Source organism: Pristiophorus japonicus, chromosome 1, assembly GCF_044704955.1.
Source record: "Pristiophorus japonicus isolate sPriJap1 chromosome 1, sPriJap1.hap1, whole genome shotgun sequence".
Lineage (NCBI taxonomy): Eukaryota > Metazoa > Chordata > Chondrichthyes > Pristiophoridae > Pristiophorus > Pristiophorus japonicus.
The window spans coordinates 427,078,304-427,097,560 of record NC_091977.1 but is presented as its reverse complement, the minus strand read 5'-3'; positions in this window follow the sequence as shown (position 1 = coordinate 427,097,560).

Below are 19,257 nucleotides of genomic sequence, written 5' to 3'. Positions count from 1 at the left end.
ATGTGGATAGAGAACTCATTGGCAGACAGGAAGCAGAGAGTCCGGATAAACGGATCCTGTTCAGAATGGCAGGCAGTGACTAGTGGGGTGCCGCAGGGCTCAGTGTTGGGACACCAGCTATTTACAATATACATCAATGATTTAGATGAAGGAATTGAGTGTAATATCTCCAAGTTTGCAGATGACACTAAGCTGGTTGGCAGTGTGAGCTGCGAGGAGGATGCTAAGAGGCTGCAGGGTGAATTGGACAGGTTAGGTGAGTGGGCAAATGCATGGCAGATGCCACTTTGGTGGCAAAAACACGAGGGCAGAATATCATCTGAATGGCGGCAGATTAGGAAAGGGGGAGGTGCAACGAGACCTGGGTGTCATGGTACATCAGACATTGAAAGTTGGCATGCAGGTACAGCAGGCGGTGAGAAGGCAAATGGCATGTTGGCCTTCATAGCTTGGGGATTTGAGTGTAGGAGCAGGGAGGTCTTACTGCAGTTGTACAGGGCCTTGGTGAGGCCTCACCTGGAATATTGTGTTCAGTTTTGGTCTCCTAATCTTAGGAAGGACGTTCTTACTATTGAGGGAGTGCAGCGAAGGTTCACCAGACTGATTCCGGGATGGCTGGACTGACATATGAGGAGAGACTGGATCGACTGGGCCTGTATTCACTGAAGTTTAGAAGAATGAGAGAGGACCTCTTAGAAACATATAATATACTTACAGGACTGGACAGGTTAGATGCAGGAAGAATGTTCCCGATGTTGGGCAAGTCCAGAACCAGGGAACATAGTCTGAGGATAAGGGGTAAGCCATTTCGGATCGAGATGAGGAGAAACCTCTTCACTCAGAGAGTTGTTAACCTGTAGAATTCTCTACCACAGAGAGTTGTTGATGCCAGTTCGTTGGATATATTCAAGAGGGAGTTAGATATGGCCCTTATGGCTAAAGGGATCAAGGGGTATGGAGAGAAAGCAGGAAAGGGGTACTGAGGTGATGATCAGCCATGATCTTATTGAATGATGGTGCAGGCTCGAAGGGCCAAATGGCCTACTCTTGCATCTATTTTCTATGTTTCTATGTTTCTATGCTACCTGTCACAAGCATTAGGGAAGAAATAACCATAAAATGTTGAGTTATAATTAGAACAGAAAGTACCGGGCGAAGCACACAGCATGAGTGAGCAGGAGGCATAGAGGAACAACCTGCAATGGGCTGAAAAGTCAGCTGTAGGCCACTCTCAGATGGAGAGTTCCAGATTTAGTGCCATCCAGAACCTGCATATAAATAGTTGATTCCTGAGCAATGAGTCTTTTGTGAATGTGCAAAGAAGCCTGAATAGTAGGATGACTGGAGCGAAGGTTCCGTTACATATATCCGTACAATTATTTTTGGCCCCATGACAGAACTACAGACTACCTTTGAGTATGCAGTACCGCCAGGGGCAACTTTGGGACAGCTTCCATTAAACACAATTCTAGGGTCACTTGGGGATGCCATAACTTTTGATGTGAAGACCTTAGGCCTCAATCTCTGTGAACCCAATTTGCTGGAAGAATCATCCAGCATGAACCTTGATGCAGGGCTTCCATGACCATATAGAAGCAATGCGGTCTGCCCCTATACATGCGGCAAAACAAGCTGAGGGATCATTCAGCAGCAAGGGTATGGCAGGAGAAAGAAAAGATGATTGGGGACATTTCTCAGGACATCTCATCATCTATGCCACTTAGTCGCCCCTCTCAACAGTATGAACCTGACGTAAAAGATGAGCAGGGCGAGGTAGCAGCCGCAACAGCCCAAGTGGTGCCTGCATTTCTAGAAACTTGTACTGGCCCTGTGGAAGGAGATAATGGGCCACCCCCATGCCAGGAGTCTCATTGATGACATTCAGCAGCCAGCTATTTCACTTCCTTCTCACACTAGAGTAGCACTTAAAAGGAGGATCAGTCTACACAGTACAGGACAATATACTGTATTGTCATCAAGCAAAAGCATCAGGGAAAGAAAAAGTAGACCACACAAGAAGCGCTTTAGACCCTTCAATAAATTGAGCATATTCACAATTGAAAGTGGGTGTTGCCGGTTTCTTAGAGGGCCTCCCCCTTTATCCGGAGAACATATCTAGCTTTGCATTCATGGTGGCTAAGTGATATTGGGGGTTGATCATATAATATATTGGTGTGTCAGGCCAGGGGGAATTTTATCCATGTGTGGCGGGCAATAACATATTGTTGGTCATGGGGTGTTGACAAATCAGCATGCCGGGCCTCTTGATCTGGTTCATCTGCACTTCCTTCAATAACAACTTCCATTTATATAGCGCCTTTAATGTTCATAAAATGGCCCAAGGTGTTTCACAGGAGTGCAATCAGACAAAAAGAAGGAGACATTAGGACAGGTCAAACAGGTAAGTTTTAAGCAGAGTTGATGAATATGAATTCTGCTTAATGTAAGGAACCCATGTGAGCATGAGTGGTGTCGATGAGGCCTTGAATCTGTAAGATTCCTGCCACTGTGTAAAAATGCTGGGCCCTGTACCGCCTCTGTAGCTCCTCCTTAGAGCAAGTGATGAGTTTGTTTTACCTTTTAAATAGTGCCTGTTGGATGCAGCGCTGCACTGTATGCTGACTTCTCTGGTAGACATTCCCTGTGGCACTTTGAAAAGAACCAGTAGCATAAAAATTGAAGGTCGTGGCAAGCTTTGTTGTACTATACTTCAAAAGTACTTCATTGGCTGTAAAGCACATTGGGATGTCCTGAGGTCGTGAAAAGTGCTTTGTAAATGCGAGTCTTTCTTTTTTTTAATAGGCACAGTTGTGCCACAGGACGTGCCCCCAAACTGTCCCAACTCCGTATGTTGCTGAGGCTTGCACCACAGGCCAATTTTGGCTCCCAGCACAGGCCCCAGGGAAAAATCCAGGATTGGTAAGAAAATTGCTCCAAGCACAAAATTCTTGGCTTTCTGCCCCTCAACATTTGCTGCATGACTTCCCCACCAACGCATAGAAGTGGAATTTCAGCCCTTAACTTGTATTCTGGAATAATGAGAAATAGTCAGGAGACGAAAGAGAAGCTATGGGATTTCCTGATGTGGAGAAAAGGACTATTGCAGAACATTCTATTTTTATTCCAGCGGGCTAAGTCACTATAGTGCAAAATAATATAACAGAATCTCCTCCAAACAATTTAGATAATCTTGAAAATTTACATCCTCAGGGTAGAGCTGAGACCCCTCCCCCTTCATCCCCTCCCCATTTTTATCTTTACTGAATGATTTGAAATTCAGAAATGGTGCTGGAAGATATTGGTTGCAGTAAGCAGGTGGAAGTGAGCAGATTTTGGGAGCAAAGCCAAGCCGGGTAAAATTGGAAGTTTTCCAACGGGTCTCAGACACTCCTATAAAAAAGAAGAGATGTATTGAAGGAGAACCTGTTATGGTATTGAATTGTAGCCAGCAACATCATCAGGGAGTCAGCACTTTCAGTAGCTTCCCTAGAGAAAATTTTGCAGTGACATGGGACAAACGGAATGCCTTCAAGCTATTGTGGTCAGGAGAGATCCACTGGAGAGAATAGCAATAAACATTAGCAAAAAGGTCTGCATGGGATTTTGATGAAAAATACAGTCAATATTACAATATGCCCATGACATATTTGGATTGTTGACTGGAAAATGAGAAGTCAAGAAATGAGCGAAGGTCTCATTACAGCACATAGACCTTCCTCAAGTTGTCAGGATCCAGTACTTCCTATTACTTTAGTAGATCATTTAGACAATTGGCAATCTACAAATACTTTCAAATATGATCAAAGTAGAAAATGTTGGAAACACACACAACACGTCAATCAGCATCTTTGGAGACAACAGTTGTTTAGGCTGTGCCCTTCTTTAGAACTGAGAAATGAAAGATGTAGAAACATTTTAATAGAATCAGAAAAAAGGGGGAGGGATAAAACAAACAAACAAGCAGAGAAAGTATCAGTGAATGATTGCTGGATTATGTAACAATTTATCTCAGTCAAGTAATGCGATGGAGCATTAAAATAGTAAAGATATTAAAGAAACAAAGAACATATGAGAGGCACACCCATGGATAAGGCAAGAAAATGTGATAAATTGAAAACACAGAAAACCTGTGGATTAGGTTTGAAATTAAAATCTGAACATGCAGGCAAAGTACAGTCAACTTAAAATTCCCTGGGATGACCACAGGTCTCCTACTGTAATTCCAGTGGGAGACTGGCAGAAACTCTGGATAAACGGTGTAAATGACTGAAAACATCATTTCACCAGGGGTTCTGCTGAATTCCTTGATCGGGGGAACCCCATAGAAATTCAAGGCCAGTAAGTCTGTCAGCTGAGAAAAGGGAAAGAACAGGAAATGGGGAGCGGGTAGGGAAGTCGAACTGAGTCAATGATCAGATCAGCCATGATCTTATTAAATGGCGGAGCAGGCTCAAAGGGTCAAATGGCTTACTCCTGCTCCTAGTTCTTATGTTCTAGGTCATCACTGATAATGCGGTGCTCCTCACAACAACAATGCTGATCTGACACAGGCGCGCCTCCCCTTAAATGTCAAACCATCTCTCCTCCCTCTGGAGACTGACAGGCCAACCCCACATCACCAGCTGGAAAGAAAATGGAAAAGGTAGCTAAGATCTGAAGCTACCAAAGGCAATGTTCGGACTAGTGGGCTGAAAAGTGGTCAAAGCGAAAAACGAGATGCTGGACCTGAAATTCCCAAGATTCTTTTAAGAGGGCCGAAGTGTAGGCAAATTTACCCTGTTGTTGGTCTCATCCCAAATGGTCCTTTGGATAACTGAGGTGATGGCCCACGTCTGAAGTGGCGCAGCGAAAGCACCCAGCCCAATGAAGGGCTCAAGGCCCTTATTGAGCCAAAGATGAAATAAGCAAAGAATGACATTTATTCCTCACAGGGAACATCTGGGTGACAGGCTTATTGATTACCTTTGATATCTTTAATGTTCAATTTCAGTAAGTTCAAAACAGAATTCATATCTGTTCTCAGCCGAAGTAATCTCCACTGGTCCTTCCAGGGCGAACTGGGCAGAATTCTTGGGATCACCTGGGAACACAACAAAACACACTCTTGAAGTCGGTGCTAAATGTAAAGGGAGCGGGTTTAAGAAGAGCTCACTTCTCCGGTGAACTGAGAAAGTTACATGGGGCAGAAACCTGGTCGAGTTTGCTTCCACTGCAAATTGTAAATCACCAGGTTGGTATTCGCCTGTTACAGCCACTTGAATGTTGGCTGACAGATGATCTGCAACATTATCTAACAATCATGGCATTGATAGTCCTCTCTATTTGTTTTGCTCCCTCCCCCTTTTTCTGATGCTAATAATATGCCTGTTCATTTTTCAGTTCTGAAGAAGGGCTCAGCCCGAATCATTGACTGTTCTCTTCACAGTTATTGATGACCTGCTGTGTTTTATAGCTTTTTCTGTTTCTGTTGCATGTTTTCCAACATTTGCAGTATTTTACTTTTTATCCATATATTATCGCTTAGTTGAACCATAGAACCACAGAAGGAGGCCATTCGGTTCATCAAGTCTATGCCAGCTCTTTGGTAGGACAATCCTAAACTTATCCCAAACTCAACTATTGCTCCATTGTTCCAAGCTTCTGTAGGATTACTGTTGGTACTAATAGAAAAGCAAAATACTGCGGATGCTGGAATCTGAAATAAAGACTGGAAATCTCAAAAGGTCAGGCAGCATCTGTGGAGAGAAACAGAGTTAACATTTCGGGTCTGTGATCCTTCATCAGAACTGGAAAAGTTTGAGATGGAACAGATTCTTAAGAAAGTGCAGGGACACTAAAAGGGGGAGGGGAGGAAAGAGAAAAAAGTGAAGGTCTGTGATAGGGTTGAAGGCAGAAGAGATTTAAGAGACAAAAGGGATGTTGGGCAAAAATAATATCGTAATGGCAGAAGTTAGGAAATGAAAGATGAGACTAGATGGGGTGTGAATGGCGGATTCATCACCAGCTGCCATGGGAAAGAGGAAAAAAAAAGGCTGGGGGGGGCAGGATTTGTAAATAAAACAGGAAGGAAAGGGAAAAAATATATGGGAAGAGGTTATGGTCTGAAATTGTTGAGCTCGATGTGGAGTCCAGAAGGCTGTAAAGTGCCTAAACAAAAGATGAGGTGCTGTTCCTCGAGTTTGCATTGAGTTTCATTGGAACAGTGTAGGAGGCTGAGGAGGAGAGATCAGAGTGGGAGTGGAGAGGAGAATTAAAGTGACAGGCAACCGGAAGCTCGGGGTCACACTTACGGACTGAACGAAGGTGTTCTGCAAAGCGATCATCCAATCTGCGTTTGGTCTCATCAATGTAGAGGAGACCACATCATGAACAGCGAATACAGTGTACTAAATTGAAAGAAGTACAAGTAAAGCACTGTTTCGCCTGGAAGGAGTGTTTTGGGCCTTGGGCAGTGGGAAGCGAGGAGGTAAAGGGACAGGTGTTGCATCTCCTGCGCTTGCATGGGAAGGTGCCGTGGGAAAGGGAGGGGGTGCTGGGGGTGATTGCGGAATGGACCAGAGTGTCGCAGAGGGAACGGTCCCTTTGGAATGCTGAGAGGGGAGGGGAGGGGAAGATGTGATTGGTAGTGGGATAATGCTGGAGGTGGCGGAAATGGCAGAGGATGATCCATTGAACGTGGAGGCTGATGGAGTGAAAGGTGAGGACAAAGGGAATCCTGTTGTGGTTCTGGGAAGGAGGGGATGGGGTGAGAGCAGAAGTGCGGGAAATAGAACGGACACGGTCGAGGGCCATGTCAACCACGGTGGAGGGGAAACCTCGAATGAGGAAAAAGGAAGACCTATCAGAGGCACTAGCATGGAAGATGGCATCGTCAGAGCAGATGTGACGGAGACGGAGAAACTCATAGAATGGAATGGAGTCCTTACAGGATGTGGGGTCGGAGGAAGTGTAGTCCAGTTAGCTGTGGAAGTCAGTGGGCTTATAGTGAATGTCTATCAATAGACTTTCCCCAGAAATGGAGACAGAGAAGTTGAGGAACGGAAGGCCGACTTTACCCTTCCCTTCCTCACATTTTCTGTCTCATAAGAAACATAATAAATAGGACCAGGAGTAGGCCATTTAGCCCCTCGAGCCTGCTCTGCCATTCAATAAGATCGTGGCTAATCTGATCTTAGCCTTTAACTCCACTTTCCAGCCCTCTCCCCATAACCTTTGACTCCTTTATCGTTCAATAATCTGTCTATCCTTACCTTAAATATATTCAATGACCCAGCCACAACAGCTCTCTGGGGTAAAGAATTTCAAAGATTCACGACCCTCTGAGAGAAGAAATTCTTCATCATCTGTGTTTTAAATGTCCGAGCCCTCATGCTGAAACTATGTGCCCTAGTTCTAAATTCCCCCACGAGGGGAAACATCCTCTCTGCATCTACCATGTCAAGCTCCCTCAGAATCTTATACCTTTCAATAAAATCACCTCTCAAACTTCAATGAGCATAGGCCCAACCTGTTCAACCTTTTTTCATAAGACAACCTGTTCATCTCAGGAAATAACCTAGTGAACCTTCTCTGAACTGCCGCCAATGAAAGTATATCCTTCTTTAAATAAGGAAACCAAAACTGTACGCAGTACTCCAGGTGTGGTCTCACCAATACCCTGTACAGTTGTAGCAAGACTTCCTTACTTTTATACTCCATCCCTCTTGCAATAGAGGCCAACATTCCATTTGCCTTCCTAATTATATGCTGGACCTGAATGCTAACTTTTTGTGCTTCAGGTACAACGATCCCCAGATCCTTCTGTACTGCAGCATTTTGTAGTTTCTCTCCATTTAAATAATACTTTGCTTTTTTATTCTTCCTACTAAAGTGCATAGTCTTCTGGGGATAGTGGTGAAGGCGAATAGTCTACTGGGTATAGCATCAAGAGAAAGTTAAAAGACATGTCAAAGGCAATGCATTTATTAAAATTATGAATTGATGAGCTATGACACATTGAATGGCCTTGCTTAACTGTACCTATCTTGCAATTACATGATACGTTGTAATTAAAACTTTGCCAGATTACTAACGCAGCATTGTTTAAAGCAAATATTTGGAGCAGTTTGTTCCTGGCTATTTCAGCATGTGAGTTTATCTGGAACCGATCAGTACCCTGACAGTGTCTATTTAAATGTATCAATTAATTTTTATTTCTTATTCAATTGTTTGTACATATGTATATTAAATACATTAAAAGCAAGATTATTTCAGTGAAATTCCCAGTTTTCTACATACACCTGTTATATTAACTTTAAAAAAAAAATAATTTCTACAAGAAATTTCACAATTTTCCATGTTATTCATTTCACTAGATATTCTCATCACTTTGTAAGAACATAAGTAACAGGACCAGGCGTAGCCATTTAGCCCCTCGAGCCTGCTCCGCCATTTAATCTGATCATGGCTGATCTGATCATGGACTCTGCTTCACTTCCCTGCCCACTCCCCATAACCTTCACTCCCTTATCATTCAAAAATCTGTCTCTCTCCACCTTCAATATATTCAATGACCCAACCTCCACAGCTCTCTGGGGCAGAGAATTCTACAGATTTACAACCCTCTGAGAGAATAAATTCCTCTGCATCTCAGTTCTAAATGGGCGACCCTTTATTCTTAAACTATGCCCCCTAGTTCTAGATTCCCCGCAAGTGGAAATATCCTCTCTGCATCTACCTTGTCCAGCCCCCTTAGTATCTTATATGTTTCAATAAGATCACCGCTCATTCTTCTAAACTCCAATGAGTATAGGTTCAACCTGTTCAATCTTTCTTCATAAGTCAACCCCCTCATCTCCGGAATCAACCTAGTGAACCTTCTCTGAATTGCCTCCAATACAAGTATATCCTTCCTTAAATAAGGAGACCAAAACTGTACGCAGCATTCCAGGTGTGGTCTCACCAATACCCTGAACAGATGTAGCAGGACTTCTCTACTTTTATACTCCATCCCTCTTGCTATAAAGGCCAACATTCCATTTGCTTTCTTGATTACTTGTTGTACCTGCATACTAACTTTTTGTGTTTCAAGCACAAGGACCTCCAGGTCCCTCTGTACTTTGTAATTTTTTAATCTCTCTCCTTTTAAATAATTTGTTTTTTATTTTTCCTGCCAAAGTGGATAACCTCACACTTTCCCGCATTATACTCCATCTGCCAAATGTTTGCCCAGTCACTTAGCCTGTCTATATCCCTTTGCAGATTCTTTGTCTCTTCCGCAAAACTTGCTTTCCCACATATCTTTGTATCATCAGCAAACTTGGCTACATTACACTCGGTCCCTTCATCCAAGTCATTAATATAGATTGTAAATAGTTGAGGCCCCAGCACCGATCCCTGTGGCACCCCACTAGTTATAATTTGCCAACTGGAAAATGACCGACCCATTTATCCCGATTCTCTATTTCTGTTAGTTAGCCAATCCTCTATCTATGCTGATATATTACCCCCAACACCGTGAGCTCTTATCTTGTGCAGTAACCTTATATTGGCACCTTATCGAATGCCTTCTGGAAATCCAAATACACCACATCCATTGGTTCCGCCTTATCCACCCTGCTCATTACACTCCCAAAGAACATCACTAAATTTGTCAAACATATTTCCCTTTCATAAAACCATGCTAATTCTGCTTGATTGCATTATGATTTTCCAAATGTCCTGCTGCTGCTTCCTTAACAATGGATTCTAGCATTTTCCCAATGACAGATGTTAGGCTAACTGGTTTATATTTTCCCGCTTTCTGTGTCCCTCCTTTTTTAAATAGGGGTGTTACATTTGCAGTTTTCCAATCTACTGGAACCTCTCCAGACTCCAGGGAATTTTGGTAGATTGCAACCTGTTATCTTGCACACAAGATAGCGAGAGTTCGGGCAGTCAAGCGACCTATAAAAGCCCGGAAGTCGGAGGAGGCGGCCACAGGAGCGGGAGTTCAGACAGTCAAGTGGCCTATAAAGGCCCAAGAGTTGGACGAGGCTAGCTCGTGCAGGGACAGGGGCAGAAGGTAAACAAAGAAGTAAGAAGAAATCGAAGTGGGACATCACAGCCAAGCGGGTAAGTGATTGGCTGGTTGGTGAGTATTTGATCTTGTATTTTTCTTAGCAATAAGAAACCTTTGACATTAATACAAATTAAGTTAATCTAAGGGTTAAGTCATGGCAGGAGAGCCCAGACCCATCTCAAGCTCCTCCTGTGCTATGTGGGAAATCAGGGACACTACCAGTGTCCCTGACTACGACGTGTGCGGGAAGTATATTCAGCTGCAGCTCCTGACGGACCGCATTGCGCCACTGGAGCTGTGGATGGATTCACCCTGGAGCATCCACAATGCTGAGGATGTCGTGAATAACACGTTTAGTGAGTTGGTCACACCGCAGGTAAAGGTGCACAGCCAGATAGGGAATGGGCGACCATCAGGAAGAGCAAGGGAAGGCAGGTAGTACAGGGGTCCCTTGTGGTCATCTCCCTCCAAAACAGACACATGTTTTGGGTACTGTTGAGGGGAATGACTCATCAGGGGAAGGCAGCAGCAGCCAAGTCCATGGCACCATGGGTGGCTCTGCTGCATAGGAGGGCAGGAAAAAAAGTGGGAGAGCTATAGTGATAGGGGATTCTATTGTAAGGGGAATAGATAGGCATTTCTGCGGCCGCAAACGAGACTCCAGGATGGTATGTTGCCTCCCTGGTGCAAGGGTCAAGGATGTCTCGGAGCAGCTGCAGCACATTCTGGACGGGGAGGGTGAACAGCCAGCTGTCGTGGTGTCTATAGGTACCAAAGATATAGATAAAAAATGGGATGAAGTCCGACAAGCTGAATTTAGGGAGCTAGGAGTTAAATTAAAAAGTAGGACCTCAAAGGTAGTAATCTCAGGGTTGCTACCAGTGCCACGTGCTAGTCAGAGCAGAAATCGCAGGATAGCTCAGATGAATACGTGGCTTGAGGAGTGGTGCAAGGGGGAGGGATTCAAATTCCTGGGACATTGGAACTGATTCTGGGGGAGGTGGGACCAGTACAAATCGGACGGTCTGCACCTGGGCAGGACCGGAAACGATGTCCTAGGCGGAGTGTTTGCTAGGAGTGGAGGGCAGAGAAATCAAGAGCAAAAATCAAAAAGGGCCACATTACAACATAATTCTAAAAGGACAAAGAGTGTTAAAAAAACAAGCCTGAAGGCTCTGAATCTCAATGTGAGGAGCATTCGTAACAAGGTGGATGAATTAACTGCGCAGATAGCTGTTAACGGATATGATGTAAATGGGATTACAGAGACATGGCTCCAGGGTAACCAAGGCTGGGAACTCAACATCCAGGGGTATTCAATATTCAGGAAGAATAGACAAGAAGGAAAAGGAGGTGGGGTAGCGTTACTGGTTAAAGAGGAGATTAGCGCAATAGTAAGGAAGGACATTAGCCTGAATGATATGGAATCTATATGGGTAGAGCTGCAGAATACCAAAGTACCAAAGGGCAGAAAGTGTTAGTGGGAGTCGTGTTCTGACCACTAAACAGTCACTGTGAGGTTGGGACGGCATCAAACAGGAAATTAGGGATGCGTGCAATAAGTGTACAGCAGTTATCATGGGTGACTTTAATCGACATATTGATTGGGCTAACCAAACTGATAGCAATACTCTGGAGGAGAAGTTCCTGGAGTGTATAAGGGATGGTTTTCTTGACCAAAATATGTCGAGGAACCAACTAGAGAGCAGGCCATCCTAGACTAGGTCTTGTGTAATGAGAGAGGATTAATTAGCAATCTGGTCATGCGAGGCCCCTTGGGGAAGAGTGACCATAATATGGTAGAATTCTTCATTAAGATGGAGAGTGACATAGTTAATTCAGAGACTAGGGTCCTGAACGTAAGGAAAGGAAATTTCAATGGTATGAGACATAAACTGGCTAGGATAGACTGGCAAATGATACTTAAAGGGTTGATGATGGATAGGCAATGGCAGACATTTAAAGATCACATGGATGAACTACAACAATTGTACATCCCTGTGTGGCGTAAAAATAAAAAAGGGAAGGTGGCTCAACCGTGGCTAACAAGGGAAATTAGGGATAGTGTTAAATCCAAGGAAGGGGCATATAAATTGGCCAGAAAAATGCAGCAAACCTGAGAACTGCGAGAAAATTAGAATTCAGCATAGGAGGACAAAGGGTTTAATTAGAAGGGGGTAAATAGAGTATGAGAGGAAGCTTGCTGTGAACATAAAAACTGACTGCAAAAGCTTCTATTGATATGTGAAGAGAAAAAGATTAGTGAAGACTAATGTAGGTCATTTGCAGTCAGAATCAGGTGAATTCATAATGGGGAACAAGGAAATGGCAGACCAATTGAACAAATACTTTGGTTCTGTCTTCATTAAGGATGACACGAATAACCTCCCGAAAATACTAGGGGACCGAGGGTCTAGTGAAAAGGGGGAACTGAGGGAAATTCTTATCAGCAGGAAATGGTGTAGGGAAATTGAAGGGACTGAAGGCTGATAAATCCCCAGGGACTGATAATTTGCATCCCAGAGTACTTAAGGAAGTGGCCCTAGAAATAGTTGATGCATTGGTGATCATTTTCTAACATTCCATGGACTCTGGCTACCGGAGCAAATGCTCAGAGACTTTTTTGTACTGGGCATTGGCCACGAGATAATTCTACGAAAACTTTTGACTGTAGAGACACCGACCCTCAGTAAGGCCATTGCGATAGCACAGGCGTTTATGTCTACCAGTGATAACACCAAACACATCTCACAGCACACAAGTGCTAGCAATGTTCATAAATTAACTGGAACTGTGTTTGCGAACAGAAATGTACCGGGCAGAAACCACGAGTCTGCAACTGCCAGCAGACTTCAGGTGACCCAGATGATTCAGAGTCCGCAACAAAGGATGAATGCAAAGCAATTCACACCTTGTTGGCATTGTGGAAGCTTCCATTCAGCCTATTCATGCCGCTTCAAAGGGTATGTTTGCAAGAGCTGTGGAACAATGGGGTACCTCCAACGAGCTTGCAGATGATCTGCAAGCTCTGCAAAACCTGCTAACCACCATGTGGCAGAGGAAAATCGGTCCATGGTGGATTAAAGCAATTTTGAGCCTCAGAGAGAGGAGGCAGCTGCTGAAGTACACGGGGTGCACACATTTTCAAATGTCCACCTATAATGCTAAATGTAAAATTGAATGGCTTACCCGTAGCCATGGAACTGGACACTGGTGCTAGCCAATCCATCATGAGTAAAAAGATGTTTGAGAGACTGTTGTGCAACAAGGCACTCAGACCAGCCCTGAGCCCCATCCACATGAAACTGAGAACGTACGCCAAAGAGCTCATCACTGTCCTGGGCAGTGCCATGATCAAGGTCACCTACGAGGGCACGGTGCATGAACTGCCACTCTGGATTGTCCCGGGCGATGGCCCCACACTGCTTGGAAGCAGCTGACTGGGCAAAATCCGCTGGAACTGGGATGACATCCGAGCGCTATTACATGTCGATGAGACCTCATGTACCCAGGTTCTGAACAAATTTCCTTCCCTTTTTGAGCCAGGCATTGGAAACTTTTCCGGGGCGAAGGTGCGGATCCACTTGGTCCCAGAGGCATGACCCTTTCGCCACAAGGCGCGAGAGGTACCTCACATGATGAGGGAGAGAGTGGAAATCGAGGTGGACAGGCTGCAATGCGAGGGCATCATCTCCCCAGTGGAATTCAGCGAGTGGGCCAGCCCGATTGTTCCAGTACTCAAAAGTGATGGCACGGTCAGGATTTGCGGCGATTATAAAGTAACTATTAATCGTTCTCTCTACAGGACCAATACCCACTACCTAAGGCAGATGCCCTATTTGCGACGCTGGCAGGAGGCAAGACATTCACCAAGCTCGACCTGACTTCGGCCTACATGACGCAGGAGCTGGAGGAGTCTTCGAAAGGCCTCAACTGCATCAACACGCACAAGGGACTGTTCATCTACAACAGATGCCCGTTTGGAATTCGGTCGGCTGCAGCGATCTTCCAGAGAAACATGGAGAGCCTACTCAAGTCGGTACCACGTACGGTGGTTTTTCAGGGCGGCATATTGGTCACGGGTCAGGACACCGTCGAGCACCTACAAAACCTGGAGGAGGTCCTCCAGCGACTGGATCGCGTAGGGCTGCGGCTGAAGAGGTCGAAATGCGTTTTCATAGCAACAAAAATGGAGTTTTTGGGGAGAAAGATCGCGGCGGAAGGCATTCGGCCCACAGATGCCAAGACAGAGGCTATCAGGAACGCGACAGGCCACAGAACGTCACGGAGCTGCGGTCGTTCCTGGGACTCCTCAACTATTTTGGTAACTTCCTACCAGGGTTAAGCACCCTCTTAGAGCCCCAACATGTGTTATTGCGCAAAGGTGAGACCTGGTTGTGGAAAAAAAGACAAGTAATTGCTTTTGAGAAAGCCAGAAACATTTTATGCTCCAACAAGCTGCTTGTATTGCATAACCCGTGTAAAAGACTTGTGCTAGCATGTGATGCGTCGTCGTACGGAGTCGGGTGTGTATTACAACAAGCTAACGTTGCGGGGAAGTTGCAACCTGGCGCCTATACCTCCAGGAGCTTGTCTAAGGCCAAGAGGGCCTACAGCATGATTGAGAAAGAGGCATTAGCGTGTGTGTTCGGGGTGTAGAAAATGCATCAGTACCTGTTTGGCCTCAAATTTGAGCTGGAAACCGATCACAAGCCCCTCATATCCCTGTTCGCTGAAAACAAGGGGATAAATTCTAATGCCTCAGCCCGCATACAAAGGTAGGCACTCGTGTTATCAGCGTATAACTATACCATCTGCCACAGGCCAGGCACCGAGAACTGTGCGGATGCTCTCAGTCGGCTACCATTGCCCACAACAGGGGTGGAAATAGCGCAGCCTGAAAACTTTTTGATTGTGGCGCAGCCTGCAGACTTGTTGATGGTCATGGAAGCGTTTGATAATGATAAATCACCTGTCATGGCCCGCCAGATTAGTACTTGGACCAGCCAAGATCTTCTGCTGTCCCTAGTAAAAAACTGTGTACTGCATGGGAGCTGGGCCAACATTCCTGTTGAAATACAAGAGCTAATCAAGCCGTTCCTGCGGCGAAAGGACAAGCTGTCCATTCAGACAGGCTGCCTGTTGTGGGGTAACCGCGTAGTGCTACCCAAAAAGGGCAGGGAGACGTTCATCTCGGATCTCCACAGCACACACCCGGGTACAGTAATGATGAAAGCAATAGCCAGATCCCACGTGTGCTGGCCCGGTATCGACTCTGACTTAGAGTTCTGTGTACGGCAATGCAGCGTAGGTGCTCAGTTGAGCAACGTGCCCAGAGAGGCACCACTAAGTTTGTAGTCCTGGCCTTCCAGACCATGGTCGAGGATCCATGTCAACTATGCGGGCTCATTTCTCGGTAAAATATTCCTGGTGGTGGTGGATGCTTTTTCAAAATGGATTTACTGAAATAATGTCGGGAAGCACCGCCACCGCCACCATTGACAGCCTGAGGGCCATGTTTGCCACCCATGGCCTGCCTGACATACTGGTCAGTGACAACGGTGCCGAATTTAAAGAATTCATGACCCGCAATGGGATCAAACATGTCACCTCGGCCCCGTTTAAACCAGCCTCCAATGGGCAGGCAGAGCGGGCAGCACAAACAATCAAACAGAGCCTCAAACGAGTCACAGAAGGCTCACTCCAAACCCGCCTGTCCGAGTACTGCTCAGCTACCACATGAGACCCCACTCATTCACAGGGGTGCCCCCGGCTGAGCTACTCATGAAAAGGACACTTTAAACCAGACTCTCGCTGGTTGACCCCAACCTGCATGATCAAGTAGAGAGCAGGCAGCAGAAACAAAATGTAAATGATGGTCGCGCCACTGTGTCACGGGAAATTGATCTGAATGACCCTGTGTATGTGCTAAACTATGGACATGGTCCCAACTGGATCAGGGGTACGGTGATAGCTAAAAAAGGGAGTAGGGTGTTTGTAGTTAAACTGGACAATGGACAAATTTGCAGAAAGCACCTGGACCAAACGAGGCTGTGGTTCACAGACTGCCCTGAACAACCCACAGCAGACACTACCTTTTTCGAGCCCACAACACACACCCAAAGGATCAACGACACCACCCCGGACCAGGAAATCGAACCTATCACGCCCAACAGCCCAGCAAGGCCAGGCTCACCCAGCAGCCCTGCAGGGCCAACAACACGCCAGCCCAGCGAGGGCACAGCCAACACACCAGAACAGACATTTGTACCGAGGCGGTGCACCAGAGAAAGAAAGGCTCCCGACCGCCACACCTTGTAAATAGTTTTCACTTTGTCTTTGGCCGGAGGAGTGATGTGTATCTGTAAAGCATGCACTCCCATGTTCCGCCACCAGGAGTGCATCCCCTGATGTCTCAAGGGATCCCAGCATCCCTTGGGAGCACGGTATATAAGCCGGCCCCTAAGGCCTGTTCCTCACTCTGGAGTGTCTTAATAAAGACTGAGGTCACTCTTACTTTAACCTCCCTGTGTGCAGTCTCATCTGTGTGAGGAAGACAATACATATAAAGCGGCCAAAACTAGTGGGAGGACAGAAAATTGGGAAGCTTTTAAAAGCCAGCAAAGAATGACTAAAAAAAAGATTAAGAAAGGGAAGATAGATTATGAAAGTAAAATAGCACGAAATATAAAAACAGGTAACAAGATATTCAATTGGTATATAAAAAGGAAAAGACTGGCTAAAGTAAATGTTGGTCCCATAGACAACTAGTCTGGGGAATTAGTAATGGGGAACATGGATGTTATATATGTGAACTTGTATTACTCTGTACAGCCACCAGAGGGCTCATCCCCTGGAATCCCAAGGGATCCCATAATCCCTTGGGAGCACAGGTATTTAAGGAGTCTTCACAGGTTGCAGAGGCACTCTGGAGATCTCAATAAAAGACTAAGGTCACACTTTACTTTGAGCTCACAGTGTTCAGTCTGACTCTTTCTCCATACATAACAACTGGCGACGAGATACAGATAGCGAACCCAAAGATGCAGAGAACAGTGGGCATCCTGGAGAAATTCTTGGAGGGAGATGATTGGGGAACTTTCATGGAGCGACTTGATCAATACTTTGTAGCCAACGAGCTAGATGGAGAAGAGAACGTTGCCAAACAAAGGGCGATCCTCCTCACCGTCTGTGGGGCACCAACATATGGCTTCATGAAGAATCTGCTCACTCCAGCGAAACCCACGGAGAAATCGTACGACAATTTGTGCACACTGGTCTGAGAACATTTAAACCCGAAGGAAAGCATTCTGATGGCGAGGTATGGGTTCTAAACCTACAAAAGATCTGAATGCCAGGGAGTGGCGAGTTATGTCGCCGAGTTAAGATGCCTTGCAGGACATTGCAAATTTGAAGGCCATTTGAAGGCCTGTCGAGATCCCAATCTTGAGTAAGGCCATAGTGATAGCCCAGGCGTTCATTGCCATCAATGACAATACGAAGCAAATCTCTCAGCACACAAGTGCTGATACAAGTATTGTGAACAAAGTGATGTTGTTTTCAAATCTTAACGTACAGGGCAGGTCACACATACCTGCAGCTGCACGTCCACAGATATCTCAGAGCCCACCATCAAGGGTGATGAATGCAAGGCCATTAACACGTAGTTGATGCTGTGGGGGTGATCATCGTTTCCATTCATGCCGATTCAAAGGGTACGTTTGCAAGCACTGTGGAACAATGGGACGCCTCCAACGAGTGTGCAGGTGAGCTGCAAATCCTGTTAAACCTGCAAACCATCATGTTGCAGAGGAGGACAGATCCACGGAGGATCACGATGTACCGGAGCCTCAGACCGAGGAGGCAGAGGTACATGGGGTGCACACATTCACCATGAATTGTCCCCCGATAATGCTGAATGTTGAACTAAATGGACTCCCAGTGTCAATGGAGCTGGACACGGGTGCGAGACAGTCCATCATGGGCAAAAAGTCTTTCGAAAGATTGTGATGCAACAAGGCCTCAAGACCAGTCTTAACTCCAGTTCGCATGAAACTAAGAACTGATTCCTGTAATTGGCAGTGCTACCGTAAAGGTCTCCTATGCTGGAGTGGTGCCACCACTCTGGGTGGTACCGGGTGATGGTCCCAAGCTGCTCGGCAGGAGCTGGCTGAGAAAGATACGCTGGAACTGGGACGACATCCGAGCACTATCGCCCACTGACGACTCTTCGTGTGCCCAGGTCTTAAACAAATTTGCTTTGCTGTTTGAATCTGGCATCGGTAAATTCCAAGGAGCAAAAGTGCAGATCCACCTAATTCTGGAGGCGCGACCCATCCATCACAATGCGAGAGTAGTACCGTACATGATGAGAGAAAGGGTCGAGATCGAGCTAGACCGACTGCAAAGAGAGGGCATCATTTCACCGATCAAGTTCAACGAGTGGGCCAGTCCGATTGTTCCTGTCCTCAAGGGAGACGGCACCGTCAGAATCTATGGCGATTACAAAGTAACTATCAATCGGTTCTCCCTGCAGAACCAATACCCACTGCCAAAGGCCGATGACCTCTTTGCAACGCTGGCGCGAGGAAAGATGTTCACGAAGCTAGATCTGACTTCAGCCTACATGACGCAGGAACTGCAGGAATCATTGAAAGCCCTCATCTGCATCAACACGCACAAAGGTCTTTTTGTTTATATCAGATGCCCATTTGGAATCCGATCAGCGGCGGCGATATTCCAGAAAAACATGGAAAGCTGACTGAAGTCGGTCCTGCACACCGAGATCTTCCAGGACGACATCTTGTTCACAGATCGGAACACAGTCAGGCATCTGCAGCACCTGGAGAAGGTTCTTAGTCGACTCAACCATGTCGGGCTCAGGTTAAAACGCTCGAAGTGCGTTTTCCTGGCGCCTGAAGTGGAGTTCTTGGGAAGGAGGATTGCGATTGACGGCATCAGGCCCACCAACGCGAAGACGGAGGCAATTGAGAACGCACTGAGGCCACAGAACATCACGGAGCTGCGGTAGTTTCTGGCACTCCTGAACTACTTTGGTAACTTCTTACTGGGTCTTAGCACACTGTAAGAACCACTGCATGTTTTACTATGGAACAGGGACGAATGGGTTGGGGGCAAAAGCCAAGAAAATGCCTTTGTAAATGCCTTTGTTATGCTCAAACAAATTGCTTGTGTTGTATGATCCATGTAAGCATTTG